The following is a 21,561-nucleotide window of genomic DNA, read 5'->3' as shown; positions in this document are numbered from 1 at the left end:
TCAAAAGCAATCTGCCCACGCTGATCTGTAAATCAAAGCTGTAACGCACAGCATTCTATTGTTCTCCATCAGCATGTGTATACATTGCCATGCAATTGTTATTCTGTGCTTTCAATAATCAAATCACTGATGTGGGATTTGGTTGCAGCTTCTAAGAACAAAAGTTCATGTGTGGTTCTAAATTACTTAATGCAATTTTAAAATGCAAAATGTTCATTTTTCTTCCTCCAAAAAAAGAAAAGCCTCAAACCAAATGTACAATATCTTGTTGAGAACTAAATGGAGGATATTAAGATTACAAACTAATGATTAAAAACACAAAAGCAGATAGAAAGTCTGCTCACAGTTATAAAAGGAGTGATGAGGAGATAGGGTACAGAGTGCTTCAGAATTCACAGCTCATCACCATTTGTTGGAAACAAGAAATCAACAGGATGTATGACCCTGATGAAGATGGGAAACATTTTTGAGCCATTATCTTCACCCTCTCTCACAAAAATGAATGGGAAACAAGCAAATAAGTGTGGGTTTGTATGTTTTCCAATGACTTACTGGTTTAATAAAACAGAGAAATAACCCATTTATCCTTTCTATGGGTCCCAAAATAAGGATGTTCATAGATGAAATTGTAGCACATAAAACATCAACTATTCATTCACTATTTTAATTTATTTTAATTGCATGTTTCTAATAGCACATTTGTTTTATCATTTTTCATACTGTCATTCCTTTTAGTTGTACTTTCTCGCTAGCAGAATTCACTATGGAAATATATTAACTATTTTTCAATTATTTCCCATTTTATTGTGTGAAAAATCTCCATGGGTGTTTTTGGAGTAGAAATTGGTTTAAACACAGCAGGTCTCATCATATCCAATTACTCTTCCTTATCTCCCACTATCTCTTAAGTCAGGAAATTACTAGCAATGAAGTGATACGCACTGCACCCACAAAGGTTCTCCCCCAAACTGCTGTTAAATTACCCAGTGGAGCAGATCATATGGTGCGTGTATTCATATTTTTTGGAGACAAGTGTTAAAATATTCTCAGAACAGAAGAAGTAGGTTTGTGTTTTCCGAATATCCATGTGAATTAGAATAGTCTACCCATTAAAGACAATTTTAGTGTAATGAAATTAAAGTTTATGACCTTTCAAGCATGTTTGAAGTACCATAGGACGATGTTGATTGTTGGTGGTCAAGTTAAAAAACCAAATAAGAATTGTCATTTTCTGTCTTTAGAGATTTCTAAGACAAATAATTCCTTTGGAATCATGTTTTGAGTTTCTACCACATGCCAGGAGCTCTGCTAGGAGTTGAAAATGCGGCAGAAACACAAGAGAAAATGTTTCTGCTCTCTTGGAACTTAACAGTAAACACAAAACACTAAACAAACCCTGCCCCTGCTGTCCATCCATTTCCTCTTTATTCTATGAAAAAGCCAATATATATAAAAAGTCCGTAGGGCACTCAAAAAACTCTCTACTCTATAGTAGCAATTAGACCCAACCAGAAATGTGAACCTAGGGAAGGCATTTAAAAATAATTTACTTAGAGACTTTCATTTATGGACAAATGGAGCAGATATATTTTCCTTATTTCTCTTACTAACTACAACTAAAAACCCTGGATAATATATGTAAAACAAAAATAAGAAGACTCTGAAAGGCAGACTAACTGGTGACATAGGGACGTGGGAAAAGCTATAGTAGTGACTTTCCTGGTGCCAGAGAAGGCAACAACTCAAAAATACAACAGGTACAGACAAAACAAAACAATATCCATCAGAAGCCTGTCGATCTTGTCAAAGGACCAATAAAAAAGAAGACAGGAAACTTTTAGACAATAAATGTTTTATTTCAGCCAACATCACAGAAAGAACAATGACTCTGTCCACACCCACCTCAGCAAGGGACAAGTAGAGAGCTGGATTGCAGCTTCAGGAGGCTCTTAGGTACCCCAACACCCCTGAAAGGGTGGTTTCAGAGAAGGTCAAGTAGGGTGTCTGGTCAGTAAACAGCATCTGCCTCATGAGGTCAGTGCAGAACAAACAGGGAGTCTGGATCTTTATGCACTCTCCCTGCACTGTGGTAGTATCAGAAAAGCATTAGAGGAGAATGCAGGCTTTCGCGGTCACCCAGCAGTAACAAGCTGACCTCCACCACAAGGTCAGTGGAGACCATAAGGCACCCCAACTCTAATCTCCACTCAGCAGTGAGGAGGAGCACCCTTCTCAGGTGTCAACAGAGGTTAAGTGGGAAACCTTGACTTGTTCTTCTATAGGACAGTAATGAAACAGTGCCCTTTCTCCTTTTCCCCAGTGGGGCAGTGTCAAAAAGAAAGAAAGGAAAAGAAAACGCAGCTAAAGCTGAAGGTATACATAAAATCCAGAAACTCATAACATAATACAACAATATCCAGGCTAAAAAATTACTTATTACAGCAAGAAAAATATCTAAAATTAAATTTAAAAAGACAATTGATAGATGCAAACACCAAGGTGACAGAGATGACAGAAGTATCTGGCAGAGATTTAAAGCAATCATGACAAAAATGCTTCAACAAACATATACAAACACACCTGAAACTACTGAATAAATAGCAAGTCTCAGCAAAGAAACAGAAAATCTATGCAAAGAAAAACCTGATATTAAGAAGAGCCAGAGGCTAGGCACAGTGGCTCATTCCTGTAATCCCAGAACTTTGGGATGCCAAGATGGGTGGATCATGAGTTCAGGAGATTCAAGACAATCCTGGCTAACAACGTGAAACCCCATGTCTACTAGAAAATACAAAAAATTAGCCAGAAGTGGTGGCAAACACCTGTAGTGCCAGCTACTTGGGAGGCTGAGGCAGAAGAATCACTTGAACCCGGGTGGTGGAAGTTGCAGTTTTACTGAGATTGCACCACTACACTCCAGCCTGGGTGACAGAATGAGACACTGTCCACTCTGTCCCCTCAAAAAAAAAAAAAAGAAGAAGAAGAAGAACCAGATGGAAATATCAGAACTGAGAAGTACAATAATTGAAAAAAAATCTCAGTAGATGAGCTCAATAGCAGAATGGAGGGGATAGAGGAAAGAATTAGTCACTCTCACATCTGACACCAAATAATAGTTATGGGGTCCCCAGGACTACCTTTACATTTAATAATTTGCTGAAAAACTCACCAACCCTACTGACGGTTGTTATATTCATGGTTGTGGTTTACCACAGTGAAAAGGATACAGATTAAAATCAGCCAACAGGAGAGATGCAAGAGGTAGAGCCTAGGAGGGTTCCAAACCTGTGGTTTGCAGTTGTCCTCTCCTAATGCGGTAATGGAAAATGTTAACTCCTCCCACAAATAAATTATGGCAATATATATGAAGCATTACCATCCAGGAAAACTCACCTGAGCCTTAGTTTCTAGCATTTTTATAAGGTCACATAAACCTGGATGGCTGCTAACATAGCTAACCTCAGACTTCAAAAGCGTCAAGCTGATATCTTGTGGCCCCAAAACCCCACACTAAATCACTTTATTAGACTATCTGGTGTGGCCCAAAGTCCTCACTCTATATTACATCATTATACAATTTGGTGTGATGTAAGGACCCCAGATAAGATACTCTTATCAGGCATGACATTCCTAGAGTTCACCTCCCAAAATCTTAGATCAAAGACCAGATCTCTCTTCGGGCAAAGTTAATTTTTTTGCTATACAAATAGTTATAGAAACTACTGAAATACTAAGGAAACAGAAATAGCAGGAAACAGAAAACAGAGAAATTATATTTTAAAAAAGCATAATAGGCCAGGCATGGTGGCACATGCCTGTAATCCCAGCACTTTGGGAGGCCAAGGCAGGTGGATCAACTGAGGTTAGGAGTTCGAGATCGGTCTGACCAACATGGCAAAAACCTGTCTCTACTAAAAATACAAAATTAGCCGGGCATGGTGGTGTGGGCCTGTAGTCCCAGCTACTCGGGAGGCTGAGGCAGAAGAATTGCTTGAACCGGGGAGGCGGAGGTTGCAGTGAGCTGAGATCGCACCACTGCACTCCAACCTAGATGACAGAGTGAGACTCTGTCTAAAAAATAAATAAGTAAATAATAAACAGAGAACAAAAAATAAATGATGAAATTTATCTCTAACATACAAATAAGTACATTAAATAAAAATGATTTAAATATAACAATTAAAAAATAGTTTTGGGAACACTATAAAACTAAATGCATCTGTTATAAAAGAGAGAGAATTTTATATCAACAATTTAATCACCTCAGAAACCTAGAATAATCAAAGTAAACAGAAGGAAGGACATGAGAAAGCTCAAAACAGAATTTAATTCAATTTTAAACAGAAAAACAATAGAGGAATTCAATAGAACAAAGAGCTGTTTTTTGAAAAGATTAATAAAATTAACAAATTTCTAACATTTCTAACAAAAAAAGATTAAAAAGTCGCAAGTTATGAAAATCAGTAACAAAAAAAAGATAATCACTATGCAACACAGAGCCATCAAAAGGATTTGGACAGAGAACTAATAAACAACTTTACTTGCATAAATTTGACAACTTAGATGAAAAGGACTATTTTCTCAAAAGACACAAACTACTGTAACTTACTCAATATAAAGTAGAAAATTTGAATACTCATACAAATATTAAGGGAATTAAAGCATAATTAACACCAATTATTCACAATCTCTTCCAGAAAAGAAGGAGACATTTCCCAAGCTGTTTTATAAAGCTCAAACTACTCTGAGAGCAAAATGAGACAAAAGGTACAAAATAAACTAACGAATAAACTACAGACCAATATATTGTGTGAATTGCAGTGCAAAAGCCTACAACCCAGTAACAGATTAATTCAAATATGCCCAACTAATATTTGGTCAAGGTGTAAAAACAATTAAATGCAGGAAAGATAGCTTTTACAACAAATGGTGCAGGTTCACTTGGATACCCACAGATAATCAATCAATAAATCAATCAATTAATAAAATAATCTCTTTCTAAGTCTTATACCTTATGCCAAAAGGAAAACAAAATGACATTATGTTAAGTGAAATAAGCCAATCTTTTGTATTAAAAGACAAATACTGTATAATTCCAGAAATATGAGGTATCTAAAGTTGACAAAATTCTAGAAACAGAAAGTAGAATGATAGTTACCAGGAGCTGGGCAGAGGGACAGAAAAGGAGTTGTTTAATGGGTACAGAATTTCTGATTTTCAAGAAGAAAAAGTTCCGAAGATCTGTTTCACAATAATGTAAATATGCTTAACAATGTTGCACTACACACTTAAAAATGGTTAAGATGGCAAATTTTATGTGGCCTTATTTATCACAATAAATTTGAATGCAAATCAAAATATATCACAAACTTAAATGTAAAACACAAAACTATAAAACATTTAGGACAAAACACAGAAGAAATTTTTCATGACACAGAGCTAGGCAAAGAGTTCTTGGACTTAACATCAAAAGCATGACCCTTAAGGGAAAAAAACTGACAAACTGGATCTCATCTAATTTAAAATACTTTGCACAGTAAGAATCCCTTTCAGAGATAAAAAGACAAGTTGCAGAATGGGAGACGATATTCAAGAGCCACGTATTCAACAAAGGACTGATATTTAGGATATGCAAAGAACCTAACAGTAAAACAATAACAATAACAATAGTGACTATACCAAATGCTAGTGAGGATGCAGAGAAACTGGATCTCTCACACATTGCTGGTAAGAATGTAAAAAGGAATGGTCACTCTCGAAAGTTGGAGAGTTTATTTAAAAAGTACATATGCATCTACCATATGACTCAGCAATTGCATTTCTAAGCATTCAGCTCAGAGAAATAAAGACTTATGTTCACACAAATATTTGTATATGAAGAGTGATAGTAGTTTTTTCTCACAACAGTAAAAAACTGGAAACAGCCCAGATGTCCTTCAATATGCGAACAGTTAAACAAAACAAACTATAGTACATCCATGCTGTGGAATACTACTCAGTCATATGAATTATGCTGAGGAAATATGTCAGTCCTAAAAGGTTACATATTGTATGTTTCCATTTCAATAACATTCTTGAAATGACCAAATTGTATAAATAGGGAACAGATGAGTGACTCTCAGGATTTAAAGAGAGTGTGCAGATGGAAGCAAAGGGGATGTGCCCATGAGAAGGCAACATGAGAGGTCCTTGTGGTGATAGAAATGCCTCATTTGATTGTGTTAATGTCAGTATCCTGTTGTTACATGTACTATTATTTGGAAGATGTTACCATTGGGGAAAACTGGGTAAAAGGTACATGTGATCTCTTTGTATTATTTCATGCTATTGTATGTTAATCTACAGTAATCTCAAAATAAAAAGTTTAAGAACAAAAATAAGCAACTTACATGCATAAGTCTTATTTTTAAACAAGAAGGAAGTGAGGCAAGAGTCAATCATGGATGCTAAATGTACTTGGAAATTTTAAGGAGAAGCAAGATATCTTTATGGTTCTCAGAGTATGTTCTCACAGATTATTAATTGCAAGGTAGGGAAAAAAGCACATATTGGAGAAATCAGGAAACACTTTCTTGACTGCAGGATCAAAATTATCATAAACGCTGTCTCGGATGGATGCCATGTGGCTCTAGATGTGATGGATGTGATTCGCTGAGAAGGACTCAGTATCCCTATGTATTATCCCAGCAAATAATGCGAAAATTGAATCTAGTCATGAGGAAACACTAGTCAAGCAAAAAACAAGAAATTCTACATTACGAGGGTGGCTGGCACTGTTAAAAACTGTTATTGAGAAACAAAGGCCATGGAATTGTTTCAGGCAAAGGGAATCTAAAGAGACATGGCAAAATCCTCTAATACCTAAATCCCATCCAGCTTCTGTAGGAGTAGGGTGGTATGATTCTATAAAAGGCATTATTGTGTAACTGAAGAAAATAAAATATGGCTATAGATTAGATAAAATGAGTATATTTATGTAAATCTGTAAAGTTTATCAGTGTACTATGATGTGATAACGTAAGAGAATATCTGTATTCTTAGGAAATGCATGTTGAGCCACAACTACATATCTGACTTAGCCTGAAATAGTTCAAAAAATTAGCTACATATATGTGTGTGTGTGTGTGTGTGTATTAGAGAGAGAGGGGAGAGAGAGAGAGGAGAGGGAGAGGAGAATGAGAGGGAGAGAGAGAACAGAAAATAAAGCAATGTACTAAAATGTTAACAAAGGCAAAATCTGGATAACTGTATATGATTTTTGTTCATACTATTTGTCTTATTTGGCAAATTTTGCAAATTTGAACCTATTTTGAATTAAGAAAAAGTCTAAAACTGAAGACAAAATACTGCTCATGTTCAATCCTGTTTCAAGGTGAAACAACAAAATATTTCTGTATGAGTGAGGCTTCATTCAACTTCAGGTGACAGTAAAAGCTCAAATGAGCTTATACAATAAATAGAAATGATGGGAAACAGGAGCAATTTCAGGCACTTTTGGATTGAGGGATTTCAAAATTCTATGTGTCACAGAACTTCATCTTGGATTAAGTACCCAGGATTAATCACTATGGGCAGTGTGGTGTGGTGCTCTATCTGCCCAGGTTTGAATCACATGGCTACCTATGACGGCATCTGGGGAGAGGGAGGCAGAGTTGTGGGTGTTGATCACACAAGAACCACATGATTAAGAGGTGGAAGAGTTGTTCCCAAAAGAAAATAAGGAGTTCTGTTATTACGTAAGAACAGGCAAACAATAAAATCTCAAAAACACCATGACCAAAATTCAAAGAACTTTGGATCAAACTCCATGATCCCCTACCTCTTAACACTTTTCCTTACAGCAGCATCTTTTGTTGAGCCTGAGGAAGAGCCTTTGTATTACAAGGCTGCCCACAGCAAGAGCTCAAGGTATACTTATATGTTCCATAAAGACCCGCTCTGAGAACATAGTAGCCTGGGGTCTGCAGGGGTTGGCACTGCAGGAGTTGAGAAGTAGGCAGACCATTAACTCCACAGGCAGAAGTAATTGAACAGTTCTTCCTAGTGAAATTCATGACATTCATGAATCCACAAGCAGTCTGAGATTTTCCCTTTTAAATTGGCGATCTATAAAACCTAAGCTTCTGGATGAGACCTGCAGGTAGTTTGTTTCAATTGAAAGTTGTATTGATTTTAACATCTACCTGTGTTACATTTATCATACAATAAATGTACAATATATTAATATTTAGTGAGCATTCAAAATATGTTGAAATTATCAAATATTTATGGATAAATATTCATAGACAACAAGAACAATAGAACACATAACTAGGTAACATTATTTTCGAGGAGATGGCAATGTAATTGTCTTACATAGGACTTCTGGTTAATTTATTTATTTTTCATCCCAATAGTGCAAGATTTAAACTGCTGTAAATTTTGTGGTTTTTTTTTTTTTTCCCCTGAACTTAATGTGAATATAATACCACTGTTGGAAAAAAGTGATACAAAAAAAATAATTATACATAGTTTTTTTTTTTTTTTCACAGAAGTCCAAAGACTTGGTTCTAAATTGCATAGTCAAATAATTTTTTAAAGGAAGAACCACCAACTCTAACCAGCAATGCAATAATGTGCTTCTTTATTCCACAAAATAGCACAAAAAAACCCTGAAACCTGCAATCAAACATCAAGTCATACAATGATAGATACTGGCTTTATAAACATAATTGTCATAATACAAGATAATTTTTAGGTCATTACATGTCTAGAATAAGGGAAACAAAACTATTTTCATCTGTAACTAAATTCTCTTTTTGCCCCAAGTATTTCAGATAAAAACTCTCCAAAACAGCAGGTTATATGTCATAAATATGTAAGTAGAAATAAAAATAAAAATAAAATAAAATACACAAAGTAAAAACTTACTGGTTAAAAAAAAGTGAGAGCAAATTCTCCTGTCTCACAAATGGAGCCACAGTTTTTTTTCTTTACCTGTAACCACATTATTAAAGTATACATGTCTGCCTTCATTTATCCATATTCGCAAATCCCTGGCACAGTAATTGGGAGGATTTGTGAAACAGAGAATTTGGCAAAAATAAAAACTACTTGCTAATTTTTTAGTTGATTCCCATATCCTGTATGCTGACACACATTTTACCTGCAGTATCTTTCTACATCTCTGCAAAGACTACTGAAAGATGCTCACCAGTCACTTCTCAGAATGGTGATAAAGGTGAAAAGGGAAGGGTAGAAAAATGTCTGAGAGCTGTGAGTTGGTACAGATAGAATGGTGACTCACCTATAAGTGATTGAATAATTTTAATTCCTTAAGTATTTATTTTATGAGATTTATCACTTATATGCTATGCTCAAACCTCCTTCTAGCTAAACAGCCTATTTGCTCAGGCAAAAGATACTGGGCTACTGTAATGCAGAAACTGAGCACTAACTGTAATACAATAGCTACCGTCCATATGCTGGAATGACTCATGAGGTGGCCTGTCACAAAGAGCTTTCCCCTATGATCAGAACAATGCTAATTAACGTAGCCAAATAAACGGATTGCCTTCCTCTTGGATATTGATCGTAGAACAGAGAATACTGGGGTAGTCAAGAGCAGGAAGAAGAAAAGAGAGAAGATACTGAGAAACAGAGAAGGGCTAGAAAGATCTCTGCAAGTCCACAGGGAATAATGAGATAAGAACAGGCACAAGCAGGTAAGGAATTGTGGACGAATAGAATGGTATATTCAAAAGACATGGCGCTTGTTTCAGACATTTACAGTAGTTAGAACTTGCATAGGCATGAACTGAAGGATGGAGTTTTGTTTCAATATTTGCTTCTCCTCTCATTCCAAACCTCTAAATCTTGTTGTTTGAAGGGCTACTTTTTGGTCCACTTTGATTTTCTATTCATATTTTTTACTTAGCAACTTCACTTTTACTCCAGGCTTTTAGGTTGTCTTTATGTTACCACTTTTCAAATAAATGTCTCCACCTAGCCCTCTGTTCTGAGCTGCAGACTCAAATATTCCCCTGCCTGTTTGAGCTCTCCATCTGTATGTCTCACTAGCATCTCCATAAACATGTCTGAAATGGAATGACTCCTATGCCATTTCTGCTCCATCCCAAAAAAGAATACTACCATCCTCTGGCATCCTTTCTAATGCCAGGAATCTAGGAGACATGCCTCACTTCTACCTTTTCCTCCTGCTCACTCTGACATCCACTGCCAAGCTATAACTGGGATCCATACACTTTTTTCTGTCTCCTCTTTCAGCAATGTAGGTCAAATCACTGTCATAGTCTAGGCCACCGTAATAGCTTCTGAATTTGTCTCTCCAATTTTCTTCTTGTCTCCATACTCCACCCATATATCCTACAGTATCTCATGCCTTATTTTCAGAGATAAGCCCCACTACTACCTACTATTATTAACTTATATGTAACTCTTAAAATAGCTATACATTTTCTACATGTTAACTCATTTAAAGTAAACTAAGTCATATTGTTCCCTTACTTATAACTTTTTTCTTCTTTCTCTTTCTTTCCTTTCTTCCTTTCTGTCTTCTTTCTTTCTCTTTCTCTCTTCCTCTCTCTCTCCTCTCCTCTCCTTCTCTCTCTCTCTCTCTCTCTCTCTTTCTTTCTCTCATTCTTTCTTTCTTTCCTCTGTCTCTGTTGCTCAGGTTGGGGAGCAATGGCATAATCTCACTTCATTGCAACCTCCTCCTCCTGGGCTCAAGCCACCCTCCCATCTCAGCCTCCTGAGAAGCTGGGACTACAGGCACATGCCACCAAGCCCAGCTAATTTTTTATAGTTTTGATAGAGATCAGGTTTTTTTTTTTCATGTTTCCCAAGCTGGGCTTGAACTCCTGGCCTTAAGGGATCCTTCTGCCTTGGCCTGCCAAAGTGCTGGGATTACAGGTGTGAGCCACGATGACTGGCCTTTTTCCATGTATTTCTACTGTATTTAGGATAAACAAAAAAAAAATAGGGGGGGCGAAGCAAGATGGCCGAATAGGTACAGCTCCAGTCTCCAGCTTCCAGTGTCAGCAACACAGAAGACTGGTGATTTCTGCATTTTCAACTGAGGTACCGGGTTCATCTCACTAGGGAGTGCAGGACAATCGGTGCTAGTCAGCTGCTGCAGCCCGACAAGCGAGAGCTGAAGGAGGGCGAGGCATCGCCTCACCTGGGAAGCCCACGGGGGAAGGGAATCCCTTTTCTTAGCCAGGGGAACCGAGACACACAACACCTGGAAAATCAGGTACCCACTCCAATATTGCGCTTTACCAAGGGTCTTAGCAAATGGCACACCAGGAGATTATATCCAACACCTGGCCGGTAGGGCCCCATGCCTGCCCACGGAGCCTCTGTCATTGCTAGCACAGCAGTCTGCGATCCAAGGGCAAGGCAGCAGCTAGGCTAGGGGAGGGGCGCCCACCATTGCTCAGGCTTAAGTGTGTAAACAAAGCCGCTGGGAAGCTCGAACTGTGTGGATACCACAGCAGCTCAAGGAGGCCTGCCTGTCTCTGTAGACTCCACTTCTGGGGACAGGGCACAACTAAACAAACAAAAACAAGCAGCAGAAACCTCTGCAGACGCAAACCACCATGTCTGACAGCTTTGAAGAGAGCAGTGGCTCTCCCAACACGGAAGTTAAGATCTGAGAACGGACAGACTGCCTGCTCAAGTGGGTCCCTGGCCCCTGAGTAGCCTAACTGGGAGACATCCCCGAATAGGGGCAGACCGACACCCCACACCTCACACAGCGGGGTACACCCCTGAGACGAAGCTTCCAAAGCAAGAATCAGACAGGTACACTCACTGTTCAGCAATATTCTATCTTCTGCAGCCTCTGCTGCTGATATCCAGGCAAACAGCATCTGGAGTGGACCTCAAGCAATCTCCAACAGATGTACAGCTGAGGGTCCTGACTGTTAGAAGGAAAACTAACAAACAGGAAGGACACTCACACCAAAACCCAATGAGTACGTCGCCACCATCAAAGACCAAAGGCAGATAAAACCACGAAGATGGGGAAAAAGCAGGGCAGAAAAGCTGGAAATTCAAAAAATAAGAGCGCATCTCCCCCTCCAAAGGAACGCAGCTCATCGCCAGCAACGGATCAAAGCTGGATGGAGAATGATTTTGACGAGATGAGAGAAGAAGGCTTCAGTCCATCAAACTTCTCAGAGCTACAGGAGGAATTACGTACCCAGTGCAAAGAAACTAAAAACCTTGAAAAAAGAATGGAAGAATGGATAACTAGAATAATCAATGCAGAGAAGGCCATGAACGAACTGACAGAGATGAAAACCACGACACGAGAAATACGTGACAAATGCACAAGCTTCATTAACTGACTCGATCAACTGGAAAAAAGAGTGACAGTGATTGAGGATCAAATGAATGAAATGAAGAGAGAACAGAAGTCTAAAGAAAAAGGAGGAAAAATAAATGAACAAAGCCTGCAAGAAATATGGGATTATGTGAAAAGACCAAATCTATGTCTGATTGGGGTGCCTGAAAGTGAGGGGGAAAATGGAACCAAGTTGGAAAACACTCTTCAGGATATCATCCAGGAGAACTTCCCCAACCTATAAAGGGAGGCCAAGATTCAAATTCAGGAAATACAGAGAACACCACAAAGATACTCCTCCAGAAGAGCAACTCCAAGACACATAATTGTCAGATTCACCAAAGTTGAAATGAAGGAAAAAATGTTAACGGCAGCCAGAGAGAAAGGTCAGGTTACCCACAAAGGGAAGCCCATCAGACTAACAGCAGATCTCTCGGCAGAAACTCTACAAGCCAGAAGAGAGTGGGGGCCAATATTCAACATTCTTAAAGAAAAGAATTTTAAAACCAGAATTTCCTATCCAGCCAAACTAAGCTTCATAAGTGAAGGAGAAATAAAATCCTTTACAGATAAGCAAATGCTTAGAGATTTTGTCACCACCAGGCCTGCCTTACAAGAGACCCTGAAGGAAGCACTAAATATGGAAAGGAACAACTGGTACCAGCCATTGCAAAAACATGCCAAAATGTAAAGACCATCGATGCTAGGAAGAAACTGCATCAACTAACGAGCAAAATAACCACTTAATATCATAATGACAGGATCAAGTTCACACATAACAATATTAACCTTATGTAAATGGACTAAATGGTCCAATTAAAAGACACAGACTGGCAAACTGGATAAAGAGTCAAGACCCATCAGTCTGATGTATTCAGGAGACCCATCTCACATGCAGAGACATATATAGGCTCAAAATAAAGGGATGGAGGAAGATCTACCAAGCAATTGGAGAACAAAAAAAGCAGCGGGTGCAATCCTAGTCTCTGATAAAACAGACTTTAAACCATCAAAGATCAAAAGAGACAAAGAAGGCCATTACATAATGGTAAAGGGATCAATTCAACAGGAAGAGCTAACTCTCCTAAATATATATGCACCCAATACAGGAGCACCCAGATTCATAAAGCAAGTCCTTAGGGACTTACAAGGAGAGTTAGACTCCCATACAATAATAATGGGAGACTTCAACACCCCACTGTCAACATTAGACAGATCAACGAGACAGAAAGTTAACAAGGATATCCAGGAATTGAACTCAGCTCTGCACCAAGCGGACCTAATAGACATCTACAGAACTCTCCACCCCAAATCAACAGAATATACATTCTTCTCAGCACCACATCACACTTATTCCAAAATTGATCACATAATTGGAAGTAAAGCACTCCTCAGCAAATGTAGAAGAACAGAAATTATAACAAACTGTCTCTCAGACCACAGTGCAATCAAACTAGAACTCAAGACTAAGAAACTCAATAAAACTGCTCAACTACATGGAAACTGAACAACTTTCTCCTGAATGACTACTGGGTACATAATGAAATGAAGGCAGAAATAAAGATGTTCTTTGAAACCAATGAGAACAAAGACACACATACCGGAATATCTGGGACACATTTAAAGCAGTGTGTAGAGGGAAATTTATAGCACTAAATGCCCACAAGAGAAAGCTGAAAAGATCTAAAATTGACACCCTACCATCACAATTAAAAGAACTAGAGAAGCAAGAGCAAACACTTTCAAAAGCTAGTAGAAGGCAAGAAATAACTAAGATCAGAGCAGAACTGAAGGAGATAGAGACACAAAAAACCCTCCAAAATATCAATGAATCCAGGAATTGGTTTTTTGAAGAGATCAACAAAATTGATAGACTGCTAGCAAGACTAATAAAGAAGAAAAGAGAGAAGAATCAAACAGACACAATAAAAGATGATAAAGGGGATATCACCACCGACCCCACAGAAATACAAACTACAATCAGAGAATACTATAAACACCTCTGCACAAATCAACTAGAAAATCTAGAAAAAATGGATAATTTCCTGGACACTTACACTCTCCCAAGACTAAACCAGGAAGAAGTTGAATCCCTGAATAGACCAATAACAGGCTCTGAAATTGAGGCAATAATTAATAGCCTACCAATCAAAAAAGTCCAGGACCAGATGGATTCACAGCTGAATTCTACCAGAGGTATAAGGAGGAGCTAGTACCATTCCTTCTGAAACTATTCCAATCAATAGAAAAAGAGGGAATACTCTGTAACTTACTTTATGAGGCCAAAATCATCCTGATACCAAAGCCTGGCAGAGACACAACAAAAAAAGAGAATTTTAGACCAATATCCCTGATGAACATCGATGCAAAAATCCTCAATAAATTACTGGCAAACTGAATCCAGCAGCACATCAAAAAGCTTATCCAGCATGATCAAGTGGGCTTCATCCCTGGGATGCAAGGCTGGTTCAACATATGCAAATCAATAAACGTAATCCAGCACATAAACAGAACCAAAGACAAGAACCACATGATTATCTCAATAGATGCAGAAAAGGCTTTTGACAAAATTCAACATCCCTTCATGCTAAAATCTCTCAATAAATTCGGTATTGATGGAACATATCTCAAAATAATAAGAGCTATTTATGACAAACCCACAGCCAATATCATACTGAATGGGCAAAAACTGGAAAAATTCCCTTTGAAAACTGGCACAAGACAGGGATGCCCTCTCTCACCACTCCTATTCAACATAGTGCTGGAAGTTCTGGCTAGGGCAATCAGGCAAGAGAAAGAAAGAAAGTTAGGAAAAGAAGAAGTCAAATTGTCCCTGTTTGCAGATGACATGATTGTATATTTAGAAAACCCCATCATCTTAGCCCAAAATCTCCTTAAGCTGATAAGCAACTTCAGCAAAGTCTCAGGATACAAAATTAATGTGCAAAAATCACAAGCATTCTTATACACCAGTAACAGACAGAGAGCCAAATCATGAGTGAACTCCCATTCACAATTGCTTCAAAGAGAATAAAATACCTAGGAATCCAACTTACAAGGGATGTGAAGGACCTATTCAAGGAGAACTACAAGCCACTGCTCAGTGAAATAAAAGAGGACACAAACAAATGGAAGAACATATCACGCTCATGGCTAGGAAGAATCCATATCGTGAAAATGGCCATACTGCCCAAGGTAATTTATAGATTCAATGCCATCCCCATCAAGCTACCAATGACTTTCTTCACAGAATTGGAAAAAACTGCTTTAAAGTTCATATGGAACCAAAAAAGAGCCCGCATTGACAAGACAATCCTAAGTCAAAAGAACAAAGCTGGAGGCATCACGCGACCTAACTTCAAACTATACTACAAGGCTACAGTAACCAAAACAGCATGGTACTGGTACCACAACAGAGAAATAGACCAATGGAACAGAACAGAGTCCTCAGAAATAATACCACACATCTACAGCCATCTGATCTTTGACAAACCTGACAAAAACAAGAAATGGGGAAAGGATTCCCTATTTAATAAATGGTGCTGGGAAAATTGGCTAGCCATAAGTAGAAAGCTGAAACTGGATCCTTTCCTTACTCCTTATATGAAAATTAATTCAAGATGGATTAGAGACTTAAATGTTAGACCTAACACCATAAAAATCCTAGAAGAAACCTAACTAATACCATTCAGGACATAGGCACGGTCAAGGACTTTGTGTCTAAAACACCAAAAGCAATGGCAAGAAAAGCCAAAATTCACAAATGGGATCTAATTAAACTAAAGAGCTTCTGCACAGCAAAAGAAACTACCATCAGACTGAACAGGCAACCTACAGAATGGAAGGAAATTTTTGCAACCTACTCATCTGACAAAAGGCTAATATCCAGAACCTACAAAGAACTTAAACAAATTTACAAGAAACAAACAACTCCATCAAAAAGTGGGCAAGAGATATGAACAGACATTTCTCAAAAGAAGACATTCATACAGCCAACAGACACATGAAAAAATGCTCGTCATCACTGGCCATCAGAGAAATGCAAATCAAAACCACAATGACATACCATCTCATACCAGTTAGAATGGCAATCATTAAAAAGTCAGGAAACAACAGGTGCTGGAGAGGATGTGGAGAAATAGGAACACTTTTACACTGTTGGTGGGACTGTAAACTAGTTCAACCATTATGGAAAACAGTACGGCGATTCCTCAAGGATCTAGAACTAGAAGTACCATATGACCCAGCCATCCCATTACCGGGTATACACCCAAAGGATTATAAATCATGCTGCTATAAAGACACATGCACACGTATGTTCATTGCAGCACTATTCACAATAACAAAGACTTGGAATCAACCCAAATGTCCATCTGTGACAGACTGGATTAAGAAAATATGGCATATACACCATGGAGTACTATGCAGCCATAAAAACGGATGAGTTCGTGTCCTTTGTAGGGACATGGATGCAGGTGGAAACCATCATTCTCAGGAAACTATTTCAAGAACAGAAAACCAAACACCACATGTTCTCACTCACAGGTGGGAACTGAACAATGAGATCACTTGGACTCAGGTAGGGGAACATCACACACCGGGACCTATTATGGGGAGGGGGTAGTGGGGAGGGATTGCATTGGGAGTTAAACCTGATGTAAATGACGAGTTGATGGGTGCTGACGAGTTGATGGGTGCAGCACACCAACATGGCACAAGTACACATATGTAACAAACCTGCACATTATGAACATGTACCCTAGAACTTAAAGTATAATAAAAAAATTTTAAAAATAAAAATAAATAAATGCTCCCCAACCCCGAATTCTACATGAGTAAGCCACTGCTTGCTTCTCCAATCTAAACTTGCCTCTCTCCCTTCCTATGCTTAAGTCATACTAATCTCTCTTAATTTCCAAAATGTATTAAGTTCTTCCAGATGCAGCATCTTTTTGCCCACCGTTCCCTGTGCTAGGAGCCCTCTTGTCTAGATACTTTTGCTTTACTAATTCTTTCTGTCCTTTAAGTCATGGTTTCATTGTTACCTCCTTCTACAGACATGCCCTGACCACTCCTTATGAAAGATCCCTGAATCATATAACTTACTTACTCTGAGTCATATAATCTGGCTTACTTATCACATGGCTCAAAACATAATTAATAAACATTATCATTATTTAAATTCATGTTTCTTGTGTGTCTCCCACACCACAATGTATGCTTAAAAATGAAAAATCTTGTCTATCTTGTTCTCCCTTGTACCCTCATGTTCTTAGCACAGTGTTTGCTTCCTAGCTGGTGCTCAGTAAATTTTTTTTTGAGTGACTAGAGTATATTTAGGAATTAGTCAGGGCATATGAGTAGCTACAACAAATCACTCCAATATATCAGTTGTTTAGCAAAATGTATTTATTCCTGGGTCAAATCAGTACAATGCAAGTCAGTGAGGGTGGCAGAGACTCTTTCATCATCAACATATAACTACCAAATTTATTTTAGAGACTCACATCTATTTGGCTGATGGGAGAGAGAGAGAGGAAATGGTAAAGGCACACTTTCTCTTAAGTTTTCTAGGCAGAATTTTTTTGCAAAGTCTCCAGCCAGTCCTCTCCTGGCTATATATAACATATTCAACATCACTATGTGATTTCTCATGTTGCACGCTCTATCCCATAAGATGTGGATCTTTTTGATGTCAGGGACCTCAATTCCCTCCTCTACTTCCTCTTAGCACAGAAAAGTATAAGTTTATAACTTAATAATTTCTGTTGATCAATTGATCAAAATGAGTATAGGAAGACTGAACATAGCCTGATGGCAAAGAAAAATTCTGGAATAATCAATATACATAGGTTTAAATTACTTTCTTCAGTAAATTCTACTTGCTATATGGCATTGGGAAAGTAAATTTGCCTGATCTCATTTTTTTTTCTGTCAATAGGTTCTTATATTGTCATTACATTATAACAAATTAATAGCTTTTAATGGGTTAAAGCATGTTTTAAGTGTTATAGCCTATGCAAATGCCAAGTATCCTTCTAAACTTAATTTACAACCAGGATGCATAAACTCTTTATCTTTAAACAAAAGCATGAAGACTTCATTTTCATATGGTATTCATTATTTGTATAGAAAGTAGTGAGTGAAGCATATATAAACTTGTCTCAGAAAAAAAATAGAGAAGTGATGTCACCACAATGGCAGAATAGGAAGTCTTAGATGCCACTCCCCATCACAGAAACTTCAACTATATTTGAAGTTCAACTATATATCAGACCACATTTTTGAAAACCCAATACTTGGAAATAAGCCTGAGACACCCATTGGGTCTGCAGAACTGAAGAAAGTCTGAATTAGAAAGGTAAGAAGAAAAGTCTCATTCCAACAGTGTTGCCCCCAATTTGGCAAAACATCAGACAGAGAGAATTTTCCCGGGTCCACAATTTATGAAACAGTAAAAAAGAACTGAGGCAGTCATTTAGCTTCTCTAGCACTTCAAGATGCTTCCCAGAAAGCCCACTTCAATCTCACCTCATGGGTAACACCAGGGGAAACAGCAGGAATAGACCACCAGGGGTCAGGCACAAACAAACAAAAAAAGAAGGCAAAGGTCACACAGTGACTAGTATGCAGATCTTAATAGTACCTCTGGTCCTGCCAGATGTGGCATTTGATTGCAGATACCAGCCAACTTTGCAGCCAGCCTTCAAAAATGAGCTGGTTGCCTTCAGGAGCAAGATGGGAAGTTCAAACATATTTGGAACAATTTAGGCTTGTAAAGATGTTACGTAAGGCAATTGTATCCTTAGGAAGAGGATTAAAAAACAAAACTATTAATAATGATTATAGCTAAAATACATTGTCCGGGATACACAACACAAAATGATGGAAATTCTAACATCAAAAACATAAAATCTGAAGGAGAGGAGAGTAAAAGTGTAAAGTTGTGGTATGCAATCAAAGTTAAGTTTTTTCAGTTTGAAATAGGCTGCTATAGCTATAAGACATTCTATGTAAGCCTCATGGTAATTGCAAGGCAAAAATCTTTATTAGAAGCAGAAAACAACAACAAAGCGTTCTATGCATATTACTACAGAAAACCGTCAAACTACAAAGGAAGATAGCCATAGAAGAAGAAACAAAGTATTTACAAAACAACCAGAAAACAACTATCTAAATGGCAGTTGTAAGTCCCTATCTATCAATAACTACCTTGAGTGTAAAAAAATTAAATTATTTAATAATTAGACATAGAGTGGCTGGATTGAAACAAATAAAGGAAACAAGTCTCAATGAAATGCTGGCTGTAAGAGACTAACCTCCCTTTTAAGGATGCACATAGACTGAAGGTGAATGATATGGTTTGCCTGTATATCCACCCAAATTTCATCTTGAATTATAGCTCCCATAATTCACATGTGTTATGGGAAGGACCCAGTGGGAGGTAATTGAATCATTGAGCATGGGCTTTTCCCATGGTGTTCTTGTGATAGTGAATACATCTCATTAGATTTGATGGTTTTATAAAGGAGAGTTCTCCTGCACATGGTCTCTTGGCTGCCACCATGTAAGGCATGCCTTTGCTTCTCCTTTGCCTTCCACCATGATTGTGAGGTCTCTCCAGCTATGTGAAACTGTGAGTCCATTAAACGTCTTTCCTTTACAAACTACTGAGTCTCAGGTATGTCTTTATTATCAGTGTAAGAACAGATTAACACACTGAAGGTATGAAAAAAGATATTCCAAGAAAATAGAAACCAAAAGAGAGCATGGACATCTATACTAATATAACAAAAAATAAACCTTAGGGCCAAAAACATAAAAAGAGATATAGGAGGGCATTATATAATGATAAAAGATCTATTCATCAAATAGATATAACCATTGTAAATATATATGCACTCAATATCAGAACTGATATAAAACAAATAATAAAAGATTTGAAGAGAGCAAGAGATTGCAATTAAATAACAGTAAGATATTTCAATATCCCACTTTCAGTAGGGAAACATTAATAAGGAGATATTGAACTTAAACAACATTTTAGACCCAGTAGATCAAACAGACCTATATACTGACCATTTTACCCAACAACAACAGAATACACATTCTTCTCAAGCACAAGTGGAACATTCTCCAGGACAGATTACATGATAGGGCACAAAACAAGCCTCAGCCAATTTAAGAACAGTAAAATGATATCAAATATTCTTTTTAAGCACAATGATAAAAAATTAGAAACAATAATAAAAGGAATTTTCTGAATAACAAATGGATCAGTAAATAAATTAAAACAGAAACTGAAAAAGCATCTTGCTACAAATACAAATGAAAATATTATATACCAAAATGTAGGGGATATATCAAAATCAGATCTAAAAGGAAAGTTTATAACAATAAATCCGACATCTAAAAAGAAAACAAGACCTCAAATAAACAAGCTAATATTACACCTAATAGAATGAGAAAAAGAGAAACAACCCAAACCTAAAGTCTGAAGAAGGAAAAAAATCACAAAAATCAGAGCAGAAATACGTGAAATAGAGACTAGAAAAATAATACAAAGCTCACCAAATCAAGAGTTGTGTTTTGAAAAGATAAACAAAAAGTAAGGAAACTTTAACTACACTAAGGAAATTAAAAACAAAACAAAAAAAAAACAGGACTCAAATAAGTAATATCTGAAAGAGGAGACATTTGTACTAATAATTCAGAAATACAAAGGATCATAAGAAACTACTGTGAACAATTACATCATCCAATTGGATAACCTAGAAGAAATAAATGAATTCCTAGACATACACAACTTGCCAAGACTGAATCATGAAGACATAGAAAATCTGACAATTATAGCATCCTTTCATAATAAAAACTCTAACCAAATTAGGTATAGAAGTAATATACTTCAATATAACAAAGGCTATATATAAGAAGCCCACAGCTAACATCACACTCAATGGTGAAAAATCAAAAGCTTTTCTTCTAATACCTAGAACAAGATGAGGATGTACGTTCTTGCTGCTTCTATTCAAAGTCCTATTTTCTTTTTTTTTTTTTTTTGAGGCGGAGTCTCGCTCTGTCGCCGGGACTGGAGTGCAGTGGCCAGATCTCAGCTCACTGCAAGCTCCGCCTCCCGGGTTTACGCCATTCTCCTGCCTCAGCCTCCCGAGTAGCTGGGACTACAGGCGCCCGCCATCTCGCCCGGCTAGTTT

The sequence above is a fragment of the Trachypithecus francoisi genome, unplaced genomic scaffold (assembly GCF_009764315.1).
Source record: "Trachypithecus francoisi isolate TF-2019V2 unplaced genomic scaffold, Tfra_2.0 Lachesis_group0, whole genome shotgun sequence".
In the NCBI taxonomy this organism is placed as follows: domain Eukaryota; kingdom Metazoa; phylum Chordata; class Mammalia; order Primates; family Cercopithecidae; genus Trachypithecus; species Trachypithecus francoisi.
Note: the sequence above shows the minus strand (reverse complement) of the source record.